Genomic DNA, 15,781 nt, shown 5'->3' with positions numbered 1-15,781 from the left:
AGGCATGCAGTAGCATGTGGTTCTGGCCTATTAGAGAAATCAGAGTTATTGTCAAGGACCTGCAGTGGCAGATGGCTTTGGCTAATGTCAGAGCCACTGTAGAAGCTATGGTTTTGATACCTACATGCTCATAGAGTCTCATTGAAGGACCGTATGGCATTATTCAATGAAGACTAGCTGGGAATTGACTGCATCTAGTAAGTGATACCGTTATGGATATGATCTGGTTCAGTACTGTACTGGGACCTGGTTCCTTAGATTCAGAGATGTGGTCCTCTGAGCCTGGGAAAACATTTTTTTCTCATAGGAGAGATTTTGGACCTAGAGACAGAGGTTGGAGAATCATGTTCCTTAGAGACATTTTTTTTCCCCTTTTTTTTTTTTTTTTTTTTTAATCGCCTTACTGAAAACAGTAAACCCAGGAAAGAGGATTTTCACCAGCCTAAATTAATTCATCTATTCTTTCACTTGCTATGCTATATAATTTTGGTAAGGTGTAGATCTGATTCAGACACTTTCTAAGTAACCTCACAGGAATGAGGCACCTATTTAACTAGCTTGTTTTGGCACAGTGTGTGTGCACTGGAACCGTTTCTTCCACTAACAGCATAATGTAGCAGACAATAACATGGAGTTTTTGTTGTCTGGTGAATTTTGTCAGTTTTAAACAAGCTTTTTCTTGTGTTTAATTCTCTTTCCTGCTTGTATAGTACTTACTCTTACACACATGACACCAAGAATATAACCTGTTACTGGCATCATCCAGGACATCCTGCAGCAGCAGCAGATTTTCCATTAGGGCTTTCAAAATAAATACAATACTTAAAATTTCAATGAAGAGAATGCATTTATATGATGAAATCTGATTATTATCTGTTGTAAGGATTAAGAAATCCTGGGAAATTTGGTTCAAAGAAAAGATTAGATTATACCTTTTGTTCTTCCTTAAACATGCATTTGTTCTGCTGGATACATAGTCTAGTTTAGTGTAATGGAATGTGAAGCCTGGATTATCTCTGAAGCTCTTGTAGCCCACAGAGATTTGCTTACTAGTGCATAGCTACTTCTTCATTGCCAGCTAAGGGAAATTGAACATGCGGCACCAATGGTAACAGAGATTGGAGGCTGCCTGGGCCAGCCTCCTTCCTTGAAGAAAGGGAAGAAAGAGAACGGTGTCTGGGAAGGAGGTGGATTAAGATTAGGAAATTACACAGCTCTGTATGACTGTTACATGTTTTCTTGTAGTCTGTGTTAATGTTACAATGATTGAAAGGAGTAAACTTCAGTTTGCTAAAGTTGAGAGACTTTGCTGACTTTTCAGGGAAGATTCAATTTACTGTGAATATTGTAGACAAAAAAAACCAAGCAGATTTAGCTTTTCCAGGAATACTAGTAAAAGTAAATTTGGAAGCTAGTATACTTCATCACAGAAGAAACAGAATGATTTTTGTCTAGTAGCTTTAAAGCATAAATTAACAGTCCTTGCATGAGTTTGTGAGGAAAAAAAGAAGGTGAGGGAAAACCTCGGAAACTTCAGTATGTGTACCTCAAATTAGTTCCTTGATATTATTTGTCTTGATTCTTATTATTCAGTAATATTTTCATTATGAAGAATAATTTAGAAATTAAAAAGACTAATGCAAAGTGGAGGAGCGTTGCTCTGCCACTGTATGCAGTTTGCTCAGGCTTACCTATTCTCTGCGTGCTTGTCTCACTCTTCCTGTGTAAAACTGTTAATTATAAACTATGGCAGCTTTATCTTCATTTGAATTTTCATCAAGCTATTCAGTAACTTATTATTTAGATTCTTTCATTCATATAGTTTTGCATTTCTTAAAATAATATCAAGAATATATAAAACCTAAAAACTACTGGTCATGGTTGATAATCTCCTTAGGTTACTGCTTTTTTTCCACTGTTTGACTGGGTTTTCTGCATTGAATTGGAGATTATTCTACTACAGTTTCACTGCCAGCATTTGAGGCAGAGTGTTTTGGGATTTTCTGTTTGTTTTGTTTTTCCTGTGACTAAAACCAGCTGTGGTCCATCCAGAAAAGAGTGAGAGAGGTTTTTCCAGTTCTGTTCTGGGGCTCAAAACAGACTGTTTCCACACCCCCACCGTATTTTTTGCCTCTTACAGAAGCGGTGAGACTTGGTTTTAGTTGTATAGGGTGGTTGGTTTTTTTTGTTTACTTTCTTATTTAGTCTCTGGGAGAGAGAGGGAGATGCATAAACATACAGAAATGAGAAAAGAAAAGCCCACTTATTTTTCTAGACTGTATATTTGAACCTGCTTTGCAGAAATGCTTTAGACTTTTGATCAGAGAGATCCCTGGTGCTAAACAGAAGGAAGCTGGGTGGCAGAGCAAGTTTTGAAGGTTTGAGGATTGCCTGTCACGGCAGAATTCTCCTGGCTCAGTGAGTGCAGGAGGATTAATTTGAGAGGATGAAGCTAAGGCCAGTTTAGTTCTGAACACCAGCATCCTATTGTGAAGGTTTATTGCATTTTAGAAGCATTTTTACATTGAACCTATTCCAGTGTGTCTTAGCACATTGGCAGCTTCATTCTTACAGATGCCATTCTTACATGAGAGATGTTGTTACAATGTCCTTTGCAAGAAGTGCCCAGAATCCCAGCTGTGGTGGAGGGAATCAAAGGAAGAGGAATCAGCGCAAGAGTGAGTGCTCAGCTTTGAAAGATGGTTTCTTGTCTTCAGATTGTGTGCCAGAACTCTTAATATGTAGTTCTTCATGAACAGTAAGAGTACTGGAGCCCAGATCATTTGTGGGTTTTTTGGTAGAAAAAAAAAACCAAAAAACAAAAAGTACAATACACTATAAAGAGCTACAGGGTGACTGCTTGGAAAATTCTAGGAAAGGAAGGTTCCCTTTCATGTTTATTCTATAGAACACTGTTGTAACATAATTTTAGGGACTGCTTCAAGATATATTAAGGCATTGATTATTAGTGTTTTTTTTCCCTGGCAATCACCTGTTGCTTGATGGTGCTGGCCAAAGTGCAACATTAGAAATGATTGAGGAAAATGATCTACTGAGTGATCCACCTGTCAGAAGAGAAAGGAATAGCAAGTCTGTCCTCTTAGATGTTCATATGTGTTGTGATCCATATAGGGTAAAGCAGTTGGCCTTCACATACCTTGGTATACCTTGTTTTTCAATGTGTATTTTAGTTGCTGTGTCTTTATTTGGTGTCTTTTTTACATTACAGTTTGATTTCTTGGTATTAGTAGTAGTTTGCAATACATATTTGCCTGAATGATTTCACAGGAATGTAGCTGGAAACCTAGGGGTCCAGAAGATACACAGTCTCATAAAAAAGAAAGAAAGATGAAAAGTGGGAAGAATATAGTATGGAAATACCTGTTGGGTCTTCACTATTTATTCATTTCATAGAAGCATAGAATAGTTAGGGTTGGAAAGGACTTTAAGATCATCTAGTTCCAACCCCACTCGCATGGACAGGGAGACCTCCCACTAGACCAGGTTGCCCAAGGTCCTGTCCTGTCTGGCCTTGAGCACTGCCAGGGAAGACTGTGTTTCAAAAAGTGCTAGCTAAAATGAGGAAGAAGGAAGAGGGCTGTGGAGGGGACTAGAAGGGGGTAGGAGAGAACGCAGGAGAGAAGGGTGAAACTGGGGAGGGATAGAGGGAGGATGGAGAGAAAGTGGGTCTGAGAGACTGCGAAGAGAGGAGAGGGAAAGTGGGTTCGCAAAGAGCATCCTGTCAGTCAGTCTGCACACTATGTACTTTCTTCTCTTTTTCCTTTACATTTAGAGAACATGCTTTCTCTTTTAAATCACAACATTGTATGATAGAGCCTTGCTGGTAGTAGTTTATTCAGCTGCTTGGTTTCATTTGATGTGTGGTGCTAATACAAAGCTTCTTTCTTAATACTGAAAAAAATCTCTGTGGATTCTTGTATCACACTTATTTTCAGATTTCTGCCACATGAGCTTCAGAACCAGAAGAATTTCTTGGAGTTTTGCTATTCTGTCACCTTTGAATTTGGTGATGATATGATAAGTTAATTAACTGCAGTATCAGCATTTTATATGGTATAAATGAACCTTCATATTCAACATTAATTGTTAATTATAAAAAAACCCAACATAGCAAATGTGTGTTACATTTTTAATAATTACTTGCCCCATTCTGCAACTCTTTATGACACTCTATAGTCACATCAGTTATACCATGTTTGCGGTGGAAATTTCCTGTCATTTATTTGCCAGTATCTGCAGTAATAGTCTGGTATGAGGGCTGTGCAAACAATAAACTCTCATATTGGCCCTGTTTATCACAGCATTTCTCAGTCAAAGATGAGATTTCAGACTACCACTTCATTAAAATATTTACAAACATGTTAGTCCGTATCCTGTCCATCACTAGACAGACTAAATTCACTTTGAAGTGAATAGGATCCACCTATGTCAAAGGCAGGATGTGGCCTTTTACAGGGCAAGGTTGCTGTGAAGGGACATGCACATCTTGGAGTTTGTTATGAAAGAGCATCTCATCCCTAAGTATGTTTTGTGATCCATCACAGTTTGAAATTAGTGTGTGTACTGGCTTCCAGTAATGCGTTCACTGGGAATTTTAATGCAGTTCTAGATTTGATCATAGAGTGGGTACATTTATAGGGAGGTAATTTGCTATCTTTTTCTAATGACCCAAGACTCTCAAATACAACTTTTAAGTTTTGGTTTTTGTTTTGTTTTGTTTGTTTTGTTTTCTGTTTTGTTCCACCCCACCCCCGGCATGTGATATTTGTAAATGAGCATATCCCACACTCAGTACATTAATGTTGTAAGGTGGCCTTGGCCTTCGCTGAAGTCAGTCGCCTGCAAGGTGCTCAGGAGTTGTAGCAGTAAAAGTACTTGGCAGTAAGAATTGAGGAAGTTTTACAGAAAGTCTGTCTTCAGTTTGTGTGTATGCTGCAATCAGCTTGAAACCACTTGTTGGAGCAAATGAATGCCATCTGAAACAACTCTGGTGGCTCCTGATGGAAGAGCTTTGAATCAATGTGTGCATATATATAGATTATATCCCATTTTGTAACACTGAGCTAGGCTTCAGCCTCTTGTTGCTGCTGCGTAGTAATGACATTTTACTGTTCACTAAGTGCAGTCTTCACTGTTTTATGGATTAATCTGGAAAAAGTACTCAAACTAAACCAGTAAGATTTTAAAGTAAGGTGTTAATCTGAAACAGGACACTACAATGCAGAGGAAGACTCAAGAAGGATAGATCAGTTATCGCCTTTCTTAGCTGTCTCACAATAAGTAAGTAGGGTTACTGGCAATTAACCTGTAGGGAAATTTTGCCTCAGCTGTAGTGTATTTTTGGTGCAAATACAGTATAAATTTACCTCATCATTCTATATTATAAATGAATATACCAAAATCTAGGTTATAATTCTGGGTATGGCTTGTACACCTAGTGAGACGGCCTTAAGTAACCAACTTGAGTTTGAAGTGAGTGGCCTCTGTTCTGTAGTAAAAGTACATTATTTGGGGAATATTCAGTGTCAGTTAATTATGAGTGAGACTGTTGTGATTTCTTCAAAGGAATAACATCTCATAATCTCTGATTAACAAAGTAATGTTTTTCCCACCATCTGCTAGTGTAATTCCTGAATAGTGGCATAAGTTTAAAACTTGAGACCTAGCTACAGCTACTTGAGACCTACAGCTAGGTCTCAAGTTTTATAGCCATTTTATAGCAGTGAATTTGTATCTTAATGGAGTTTGAAAGTTCAGTAAGGAAAGAGACAGATGATTCTGGCTTACTTAAGGGAAAGGAGCTCTGCTGTTTAGGAATCTTCATTCCTATAGAAATCTGTAAGGACTAAGGTAAGTTATGCACACAACTTTTGTATGATGGTATTTTTCAGAGGATTCATTCAACTGACTTAAATGATTTAGTACTGAGTAACATTGGTGCATGAGAAAAAGGGTTCCTTCCATGTCCTGGTGACGGAGGACATGGAAATGGTTGAGGTACTGAATGCTTTCGTTGCCTCGGTCTTTACTAGTAAAGACATCAGAAAAGTACTCAGAAATCTATGGGCCCAGAGACCAGACAGAGAGTGTGGAGCAAGGAAGACATCCTAGGGGGAGGAGTATCAGGTTGTAGAATTAAGCAAACTGCACATACATAAGTTCATGGGCCCTGGTGGGTACCGACGGAGCTAGCCATGCTCATTAATCTTTGTGAGGCCACTCTCAATAATCTTTGATCAGTCCTGGTGACTGGGAGAAGTGCCTGAGAACTGGAAGATGTGACCCCCATCTTCAAGAACAAGGACCAAGAAACCTATAGGATGGTCAACCACCCTTAATTCCTGGGAAGGTGAGGGAGCACCTAATCCTGGAAAACATTTGCACATGAATGACAAGAGAATCAACCAAGGTAAAGTCATGCTTGAACAACGTGATAACCCTCTACAATGAAATGACTGGCTTGGTAGATGAAGGGCAAGCAGTGGATATTGTCTGCCTACACTCTGTAAGGTTTTTGACACTGTCTGCCATAAGATCCTCAGAAGGAAGCTGGTGAAATACGGACTGGATGAACAGGCAGTGAGGTGCACTGAAAACTGACTGAATCGCCAGGCCCGGAGTGTGGTGATCAGCAGCACAAAGTCTAGTTGGAGGCCAGTAATTGACAACGTATCCCAGGGACTAGTACTGGGTCCAATCCTGTTTAACATATTCATTAATGATCTGGCTGATGCGGCTGAATGTACCTTCAGTTTTGCTGATGACATCGAACTGGGAGGAATGGCTGATAAACCAGAGAGTTGTGCTGCCATCCAGACCCTCAGGATGCTGGAGAAATGGGATGACAGGAACCTCATGCAATTAAAGGGAGGTGTAAAGTCCTGCACCTGGGGAGGAACAGCTGCAGGCAGTGGCTGCTGTTGGCTGGCTGGCTGGAAGGCAGCTTTGCAGAAAGGCCCTGGGGGTCCTGGTCAACACCAAGCTGAACACAACCAGCAATGTGCCAATACAGCAGCAAAGGCAGATGGCATCTTGGGCTGCATGAGGAGGAGTGTGGCCAGCAGGCTGAGGAAGGTGATCCTTCCCCTGCAATCAGCATTGGTGAGGCCACACCAGGAGTGCTGGGACCAGTGCTGAGCTCCCTAGAGAGTGTTTCCCACAGGGGAGGAATAATCACAGAATTGTGGAGGCATGTTGCTCCTGAGAAGTTCCTTGGTTTCCTATTTAAACCATGTCCAGGTGCTACTGTCAGTTCCATAGGATACATGTGCGCTTGCATTGTCTGTGATCTCCTTTTCTACTTTTTTTTATAAAATTATTTTTAAAATACTTCCATTAGTTTCAATAGTAGCAGATTATTGAGGGACACTTTGCGGGGGCTGAAGGGTAGCTTTTGCATGTTAAGCGTATAAACTGTTTCACAAAGCGCCATATTCCACATGCAAAGCCTTGGAGAATCAGACTGGAGGTTGTGAGTTTTGATTCCAGTGCTGTTTTTTGCTCTGGTGCTTTCTTTGGAGGTGTTTGGAATGACTTAAAATAACGGAATGAAGAGTAACTTTATACTGCACTTTTATAGCACAAAAGACCAGAATAAGCTATGGAACTTTCGCTTTATATAATTGTTCTTTGCTAAAAATTTATGTATTTAAGCTGGTATTTTTCTTTTCCAAGAATCCTGTAATTGAATAGCTTATTTGCAGTCATATAGTCCCTTCCACTTTTATATTTAGTAGCAGAAACAACATCAAAATAGTGAGTTATTTAGGTGTCAAATGTGGTGCCAGAGCCGAAGCAGACATTCAGCTATATGTGTAGCATTAGCACATATGGATTTATAAATCATTTAAAAAAAAAAAAAGTGGGTTTTGTGTGGAGTTTTGTTGTGTTTTTTTTTCCTTAAAAGAGCTTCTGTGGTGATTATTAAATACGTTTGGAGCCTCTCCCTCTCTTAATTTAACTTCAGAAACTGCAAACCTCTTACTCTTAATCATGTTCCCTGTCATCAGCAAGGGAAAAGTTACCAGAATGTGGTTGTAACATGAGGGATTTTAGAATGAATGAGGGCTGTGTTCCTGGTAACAGATGTGGAATATGGTTCTGAATCCCACAGAATATGAATGGAGCTTCTGAAATAGCTGCTGGGTTTTGGGGGTTGGTTTTTTTTTTTGTTGTTTCCCTGTCCCTGTGCATCTGTTCCTCGCCCTCACCCTCTTCCCTCCTCCCAGATTTGTTTATACATTTATGGAGGGGGGGTGTATTGCTGGTTAGCAAAAAGTAATAGATAATACTTCAAAATACTGCCTAGCACAAATATCAGGAATGCTCAATGGTAAATGAACAAAAGAAGTGAAAACATTTTATTTTTGGGTTATAGTCCTATTAGAAAATGAACTAACTGTGTATGTGTTGCCAAAATGAAATCTGCTTTGACTTTTGCCAGGTCATTAAAAACACTGTCTTGTCCCTGCGTTGTAGTAGTGGAAATGGTTGTGGCTTTGCTTTCATGTAACTAGGAGCATTACATTGTGAAGCTGATTTCAGCATTTAATATGGTACCTTTGGAAACTACTGTGGAAGTAGTTTACAAAATGGGCAGAGTAGTCCTCTAGGATTACTGAATGACTCCCAAAGGTTTTCCTTTCTAATAAACCTCAAAAATTTCCTTTCTTCTGCTCCAGATCTCCTCTTTGAAATGAACAGAATTTCATTCTGCATTAATTTTTGTGCCACTGTTGTTTAAAAAAAAAAATTGTTGCTCCAACCTTATAATTTTTCTGTAAGTGAGGTTTATTTACTTAGAAGACCTTTTCATTATGTCCACATCTGGAGGTTAGATGGGGCTTGGAGCAACCTGGTCTAATGGAAGGTGTCCCTGCCCATGGCGGAGGGGTTGAAACTAGATGATCTTTAGGGTCTCTTCCAACCCAAACCATTCTGTGATGCTATGACACTTGCGCACTAACAGCATTTAGTTCTGAATATCAAACTGTTAATCCTAAAGTTATGGAAAGATGCTTCCTTCTTTTGGTTGAATAAGCCTAACAACTGCAATACAAAATATTAGCTCAGTTTATAATGCAGGCAGCAAATCTCCCAATTTAGTTACTAGATGTTGGTATCTTAATTTTATAATTATTTCTGCCTGTGAATAGCTATTTTGTTAATTAAAATGGCCATTTTTCCATAAAGACTGTCAGAGAGTCAGCCTGTCGTGCCAGCCTGAGACCAGACGATTGAGGCCACTGAGTTTTTCATAGGTGGTAAGTCAGGTATTGCTGTAAATGTGATTTTGCCAGTGAGCCTTTTCCATTGGTACCTCATAACTGGGTGAGAGGTTGAAGACTAGATGCTGGTCAGTAGATGGCCCATGGCATTGAACATTACTTTTGTAACCCTGTACCTTACATATTTTGCTGTAGGTGTCATTGCCATTACAGAGTTGGTAATGGTGAAGAGCCACCCATATTTCAGTCATTTGAGCTGCTCAAGTGTGGATCCAGGTTTTACAGTAGGCTTCATCACCTCTGCCAAATGTTCCTTAACGGTAGTAGGCTTAGCAGAACTGGCTAGTTAGAACTGGTTAGAACTGATTTGCTCTGTCCTTAGCAATTACCTCCTAGTTTTATTGTGGCTGTATTCAGAGTCTGCTCACTGACGTAATTAAGGTGCACACACAAAGTCCTTAGGAGAATGAGAGTGCAAGGTTCTTTTGTTTGACGTTTTGAATTTTGTTTGTTTAATAACTTGTCTTTTCCTCCATAAAGATTTGTGATATTAGACTTAGCAAATAAATCTCATTGGCAAAGGAGGAGTTAAGGACAAGAGAGACAGTGGCCAAAACAAAGATAATTTTTTATTCTTTGAATTACCTCTCAAAAATTCCAATATTTCTTTTAATTGAGAAAAAGGATTTGGGTAGATAACACCTGTGTGGCAATCATACATTGGAAGCAGAGGGGAAAAAATGAATGCTTGAAGTGACTAGAAGGAAGATAAATTTGTGACTTTAACAAATATAGTTATGTGTCACCTTTTGAGAATATTCTGTCTCTTGACCTTGTCAGTAAAATATGTAGTCTATATTTTGGCAGTAATGATTCAACAGATAATTTCCTGAAGATAAATGTACTAAATGTATTCTGTGCAAGTGCTTACCACAAATGCCACTGAGGAGTAAAATACACTTTAATATGTAATGTGCTAGGACTGTTTATTCTGATTTATGTAAAAACTCAGGCCAGCAATCCAACATGGCTTAATCGGAGTGTTTTATTCTCAACTGTAAGGGTTCCACTGGCAGTGAAAAAAGTTAGTGACGGGGTTTTGTTTTCAAACTGAATTGTATTTGAGTAGTATTTGTGTTGACTTCTGAAAGCTGACCTCCCGGGATTGCCTTTCTGAGGGCTGTAATTTATAATGTAGTGTTAGCATTTTACTAAAAGTAAAGTACTTTGTCTCACATGTCTCAAATGTATTCCAGCATATCTCTATGTTCCATCTCTCTCAAGTAAATTAATAGAATGCAAAAATTAAATACTGCAAATTTATTGAAAGAACAGCTATATTAATCTTATTTTTACAGGTATAAGTATTAAATATCTTTTATTGCTTGATTAAAAAGTTGCTTCACTCTTTTTCTGATGGGTGCTATTGGTGCTGTTACCTGGAGAGCAGAGCTGTGCTAGCAATGTCCTAGAGAAGGACTGTTGAAAAACATATGCTTGAATAGGGGATAGCTACAGCTTTGAAAGGAAGTCCACAATAGACAATGCAAAATAGGAAAGAGAGTTATAGAGTAAGAATTGATGGCAGTGATAAATCTTGGGGAAAACGGCTATGGTACACAAATAGTGCGTGATGTATTACACTTTCCTAGGTTACTTTGTGTTTCGTTGCTATTACTGTTAAGGGCTGGAGCCCTGCAGTTGCATTATCTTTCATTAAATTCGAACTATGGTCTGCTGTGGTACTGAGATACAGTATGATGAGGTGGGCACTCACAGTATTTTTCTGCTTTGCTGTATCTGAATTTGTAATGTTCAGAGGAATTTTTCCCTCTTTGTGCCCATATATTTTTGACATCTGGTGGTACTAAGTGAATATTACTGAAAGTTTGTTAATGAGGATTCTGTCTTTCCAGCAGTAGGTTCTTATTGGAGAAGTGAAGCAAATCCTACAGCTCAGCCAGAATGGAGCTAATTGTTGAACTTCTGGAAAATTACAGTGAAGATTTTAAGAAGAAATTGTAACAGGTGTTTTTTGCTCGTTATCATCCTTCATTTGGGGAAGAACAAGAAAAGGCTGTCCATGACTCTCTTGTAGAAGCTGCATTGGATAAGAAAGAATCACACTGGTGCTAACTAATTGGAAATATAGAGAAAATTAAAAGTATGGTGGGAAAGGCATTGAGCAATTACAGGAGAAATTTTTCTGTTCAGTGTTAGTCAAGTTTTATAAGGATGACTGAAACTAAATTGCAGAAGTGTATTGAGAGTTGGCAGTGAAAGGGAATGTAAAGTTAACTGCAGGTCAGTGCAGAGTAATACAGGTGGAGAACAACTATATGACATGCACTCTGTCTTTTAATTACTTACAATACAGGTAACACCATTATGCCCCCTCATAAATCTAAGATTTGGCAGCACCTTAGTATTCGAATTTTTGGTACTCCAGGTGTATCTCAGAGGTAAACAGAGCTGAGAATATTTATATAGGGTCAAAGGGATGATCAAGCTAAGTAATATCTTCTGCGTGAGAACTGTTGGACTCTAACCTAGAAAAAGTACAGCTGAAGGTGAATATATATGGTGGGTTGACAATGTCTGGCTTCTAGGTACCCACCAAATTGCTGTATCACTACCCCTTCTCAACAACAATATATGATGAGAAAAATAATGGGTCAAGATAAGGAAAGGGAGATCACTTACACATTATCATCACAGGCAAAATGGATTCAGCTTATTAAAATTAATTTGTTGTCAATTAATAAGAGAAGGACAGTGAGAAATAAGAACAAATCTTTAAATAACCTTCCCTCCACCCCTTCCTTCTTCCCAGGCTAAACTTCACTCCCAGCATTTCTGCCTCCTGCCCCTGTGCAGCACAGGGCCATGGGGAGAAGGGGTTGTGGTCAGATCTAACACTTTGTCTCTGCTGCTCCTCCCTTCTCACACTCTTCCCCTAGTCATCCAGCCTGGGATCCTCTCACAAGATAGTCATTCACAGCCTTCTTCAACATCAGTCCTTTCCTTCCCAGTTCTTCAAAAACTGCTCCAGCATGGGTCTCTTCCACAGGGTACAGTCCTTCAGGAACAGCTGCTTCAGTGTGGTTTCATGTCACTCCTCTACATTGTTAACATTCTGTAAATGGGCTTTAAGCATATGTACATGCAAAATATTACATGAATGATGTAAGTTCATATATAACTTTATCATATACATCTGTGAGTTGTTGGGCTTTTTTTTCAAATAGGATCAGTAATTCCCAGAGTATTGACAGTAGTGAAAGTATTTTTTGTAATTTTGCTTAGCATTTTTTCAACCAGTGTTCATGTAACAGTTGGTGGAAATGTAAAACTGAGTAATATGTCCTAATGATAAAATTCTTCCCCAAGTTCAGTAATAGTGCAGGCTTTATTGTTAAGGTGTAAATCGTTCATAAACTTTCTACCAACTTCTCAGTGTTAAGGAATTTTATCCTTACATGAACCAAATTTCTTTCTTTTGTACTCACGTATCTTGCTTGTTTTGTAATCTGACTCCCACATACAGGATGCTTAGGTTAAACACTGTAGGATGAATTCTAAGATACTTTACCAAGTAAACTCTGCCAAACCCACCAATGCAAATATTTTGACTAAAACAGTGTAGATTATACAGAATGGAAAATTTAAAAATGATCTACAGTTAATGGTGACTCTTGTGCATGCTCAGATGGAGTGTACATCCTTCTATGCGTATTTACAAATATTCTCAACTGCCAAGATTTGCAAATGCAATACTTCTGTCTCTCTCCTCTTTCCTCCTCTTCCAGGCACAGGAGACAGTGGCAAGAGTATGTTCATTAAACAAATGAGGATTATTCATGCATCAGGTTACATGGAAGAGGACAGGAAGGGCTTCACAAAACCGGTTTACTAAAATATATTTACTGCCGTGCAAGCGATGATTAGAGCCACGGATACTCTCAAGATACAGTACACATGCAAAGAGAATGAGGTAAGACAGGAAATAGAAAATTCTAGTTTTGGTCCATGAAATTTCAGTCTGTACACAAATTATTCGAGTCCTAACCTTCTACAGGCAGAACCTTAAAAGTCCGTGTGTCTTTGGGGAGTTTTGTGCCCTGCTGTCTGATTCTACACAGCAGGTTGAGAACAACAACTACTGGAAAGAGAAGCAGGATGAGAACGGGTGGGATAGAGCTGCCTAGGAAGAGAGGAATTTTCAAAGTTGAAAGGTGGTAGTAAGTACCAAAAAAATAAAATTTTTTTTTTTAAATCCAAGTTGTAGGTTTAGAATGATTGGAATGTGCAGACAGAGCCTGGTGTTCAGTAGAGCTCCAGAACAAGGAGTTTCAGGCCTGTTGCAGGAAAACATCAGATCTGCTTGACACTGGTGTGCTTTGAAACATACCTCCTCAAGCCCTTTTGTGTGTTTGGTAGCAACCTTTATGTACTTTAAAAGCTTGAAAAAAGAGGCTTTTCCAACCATTTTTTAGTTTCTGTGTATGTTATAAAATCACGTTTTTTGTTTCAATGCTTATGATTTATAGAAAAAAAAAAATCCGCTTCAGTTAAATCAGTTGCATCCTTCGCATCCATCTGTTGCATCAGTTGCTTGGGTATCATGAAGAATATGTAAGCAAATCATTGAGACAGGTTTCCAGTTGGCTGAATTTTAGTGTTAAGATAGGGAAGACTGTGTAGGAAATACCAAGGCAAAAACAATTTGTAGAATTTATAGGTTTATCTGAAGTACTGTATGACAAAATAGCCTATTTTTCATTCAAAAAATACACTGCATTTGAACAACACAAAAAAAAATATGATCAGATTTTTTATTTTTTAAGTTGGTTTGTGTTACTCATTCTCCTTAGGGTTATAAAGAAGAGGGTTAGAAAATGTTTAAAATAAAGGACTGGGAAATTAAAATTCTTTTATTCTTTTACCACAAAAGAACAGATAGTGTTAGCAAAAATGAATTTTGGACTTCAGAGAGCTGAGTTATTAGGGTAGTTCTTTCCTATATGAGAAAAATATTCTGAGGGTTAGTAAGTTGTTGCTTGTAAAAAAAATTTAGATCCTTAAGAAGGCAGCAGTTACAGAAACACCAGATGTCATGGTGAATATACTTTGTCCTAATTCAGGTTTGTATATTTTGATGAAAAATGCTTAGAATCTATTTGGAAGAATAAATTTGCACTGCCTCTTCTATATGTTTTCGGGTTTTTGTTTGGTTTGATTTTTGTGGGGTTTTTTTACTTCCTATTAAGAACAAAATAAAAGGACTTAATAATTCTGGGCTCTGAGAGCTGAGCTGGATGCGTTCCCATAACACACTATTCTGGCTAAATTATGTTCTTGATCATAAGTGTGCTGCTGGTGTCTTCAGATTCAGAAGATTATAATGCTGTTTTTCAGTTGCAGGGAGGGAGGATTTAGTCTTGTGCTTCTTTATTAAAGGTAACAAACTGCTAAGTGGCAAGAATACAGCTTGGCAAGCTCAGCTTCAGTGGCATTTAGAAAGCAAAGTCATTTTTGCTTTACACACAGAGAAACTCTTGAGACACAGCATGAAAATAACCACTCCAGTCGCTCCAGTCACTTTGCAGGAGACTACTGCAATTTAATCCTTCATTTCGGTGATGAATATAATGCAGAGTACAATAGACGCTGTAATTGCCTTAAATTAAAGGATTTTAAGCCTGTAATGAAAAACAGTTGACAACAGCAGTGATAAACAGAAGAGTTGTGAATCTGCTGTCATAATTATATTGCAAAGGTGTGTCCAGTGGCTGTACAGAAATAGTCCAGCATGCTTCTCTGCATTTCAGTATGTCTGTCGTCTTCATGGCATGTCTTCTTTTTAATGAAAAATTTGTTTCCCTCTAGCCATGTTATTAATTTTTGTTTGTTTGTTTTTCTTGTATCCACTCTGTGCTTTGACCAGGTCAGGTTTTCTCGTCTGTGGGCCCTGGCATTATGTGCTGCTGAATATCTTCATTTAATGTTTTTGTAGTGAAGAACAGATAGTTCTGTGTAGACTCTCTTCCCTGTAAGTGTGACATATCTCAAAATCTGTAACTTATATATGGATAGTCTATATTAAAGTTTGCAAATAAAAGCAAGTTCTGTAGCAGGTGTTTGAAGATGTTTCTTATTGCTGTTTCAACTGCAGGTATTTAAGTAAATGGCCTGACTTTCTATAGATGCTGCATTGAGATGGGAAGGGGGTTTTGTTTTGTGTTGACTTGAAGTGTCTTGGATGAAGTACTTATCTATATAGTCATGCTTGACCTTTAATTGAGCAGGCAATTTTTACCCTAATTTCAGGTGGTGTGTTCTTTGTGATACTTTGTCTCACCCTCAGTTTGAGGTTGGAAGTTTTGGGTAGTAATCTTGTGTGAGGGTTTGGTTTGAATCTGTGTCTTCTTTCCATATCATAATAGGGATTGCCAAAAAGCAAAATGAAAGTTGATTGCAGCCTGTCTGTTTGCTTCTTTGAGAATTGTGATTGAGTTAATGTGAATATTAAG

The 15,781-nt window shown here is 38.4% G+C and overlaps 1 long non-coding RNA gene and 1 other non-coding gene across 2 annotated transcripts in view; both read left to right on the top strand.

Annotated features, from left to right (window-relative positions):
* The window catches only part of LOC133270767 (uncharacterized), a 46,838-nt gene that overhangs the window by 12,918 nt on the left and 18,139 nt on the right, over positions 1-15,781 (top strand). The window contains exon 2 of the long non-coding RNA XR_009743899.1: positions 13,058-13,242. This is a non-coding gene — a long non-coding RNA (uncharacterized LOC133270767). The remainder of the gene's footprint in view (positions 1-13,057; positions 13,243-15,781) is intronic.
* On the top strand, positions 828-904 carry LOC133270835 (small nucleolar RNA Z175). Its single transcript, XR_009743933.1, has one exon. It is a non-coding gene; the product is annotated as a small nucleolar RNA Z175 (small nucleolar RNA).

The sequence above is a fragment of the Pezoporus flaviventris genome, unplaced genomic scaffold (genome assembly GCF_033815535.1).
Source record: "Pezoporus flaviventris isolate CSIRO_AGI_PZ_B2104156 unplaced genomic scaffold, CSIRO_AGI_Pfla_v1 ptg000022l, whole genome shotgun sequence".
In the NCBI taxonomy this organism is placed as follows: domain Eukaryota; kingdom Metazoa; phylum Chordata; class Aves; order Psittaciformes; family Psittacidae; genus Pezoporus; species Pezoporus flaviventris.
The sequence above is the reverse complement of the archived record's forward strand: the minus strand, read 5'-3'. Positions and strand labels throughout refer to the sequence as shown.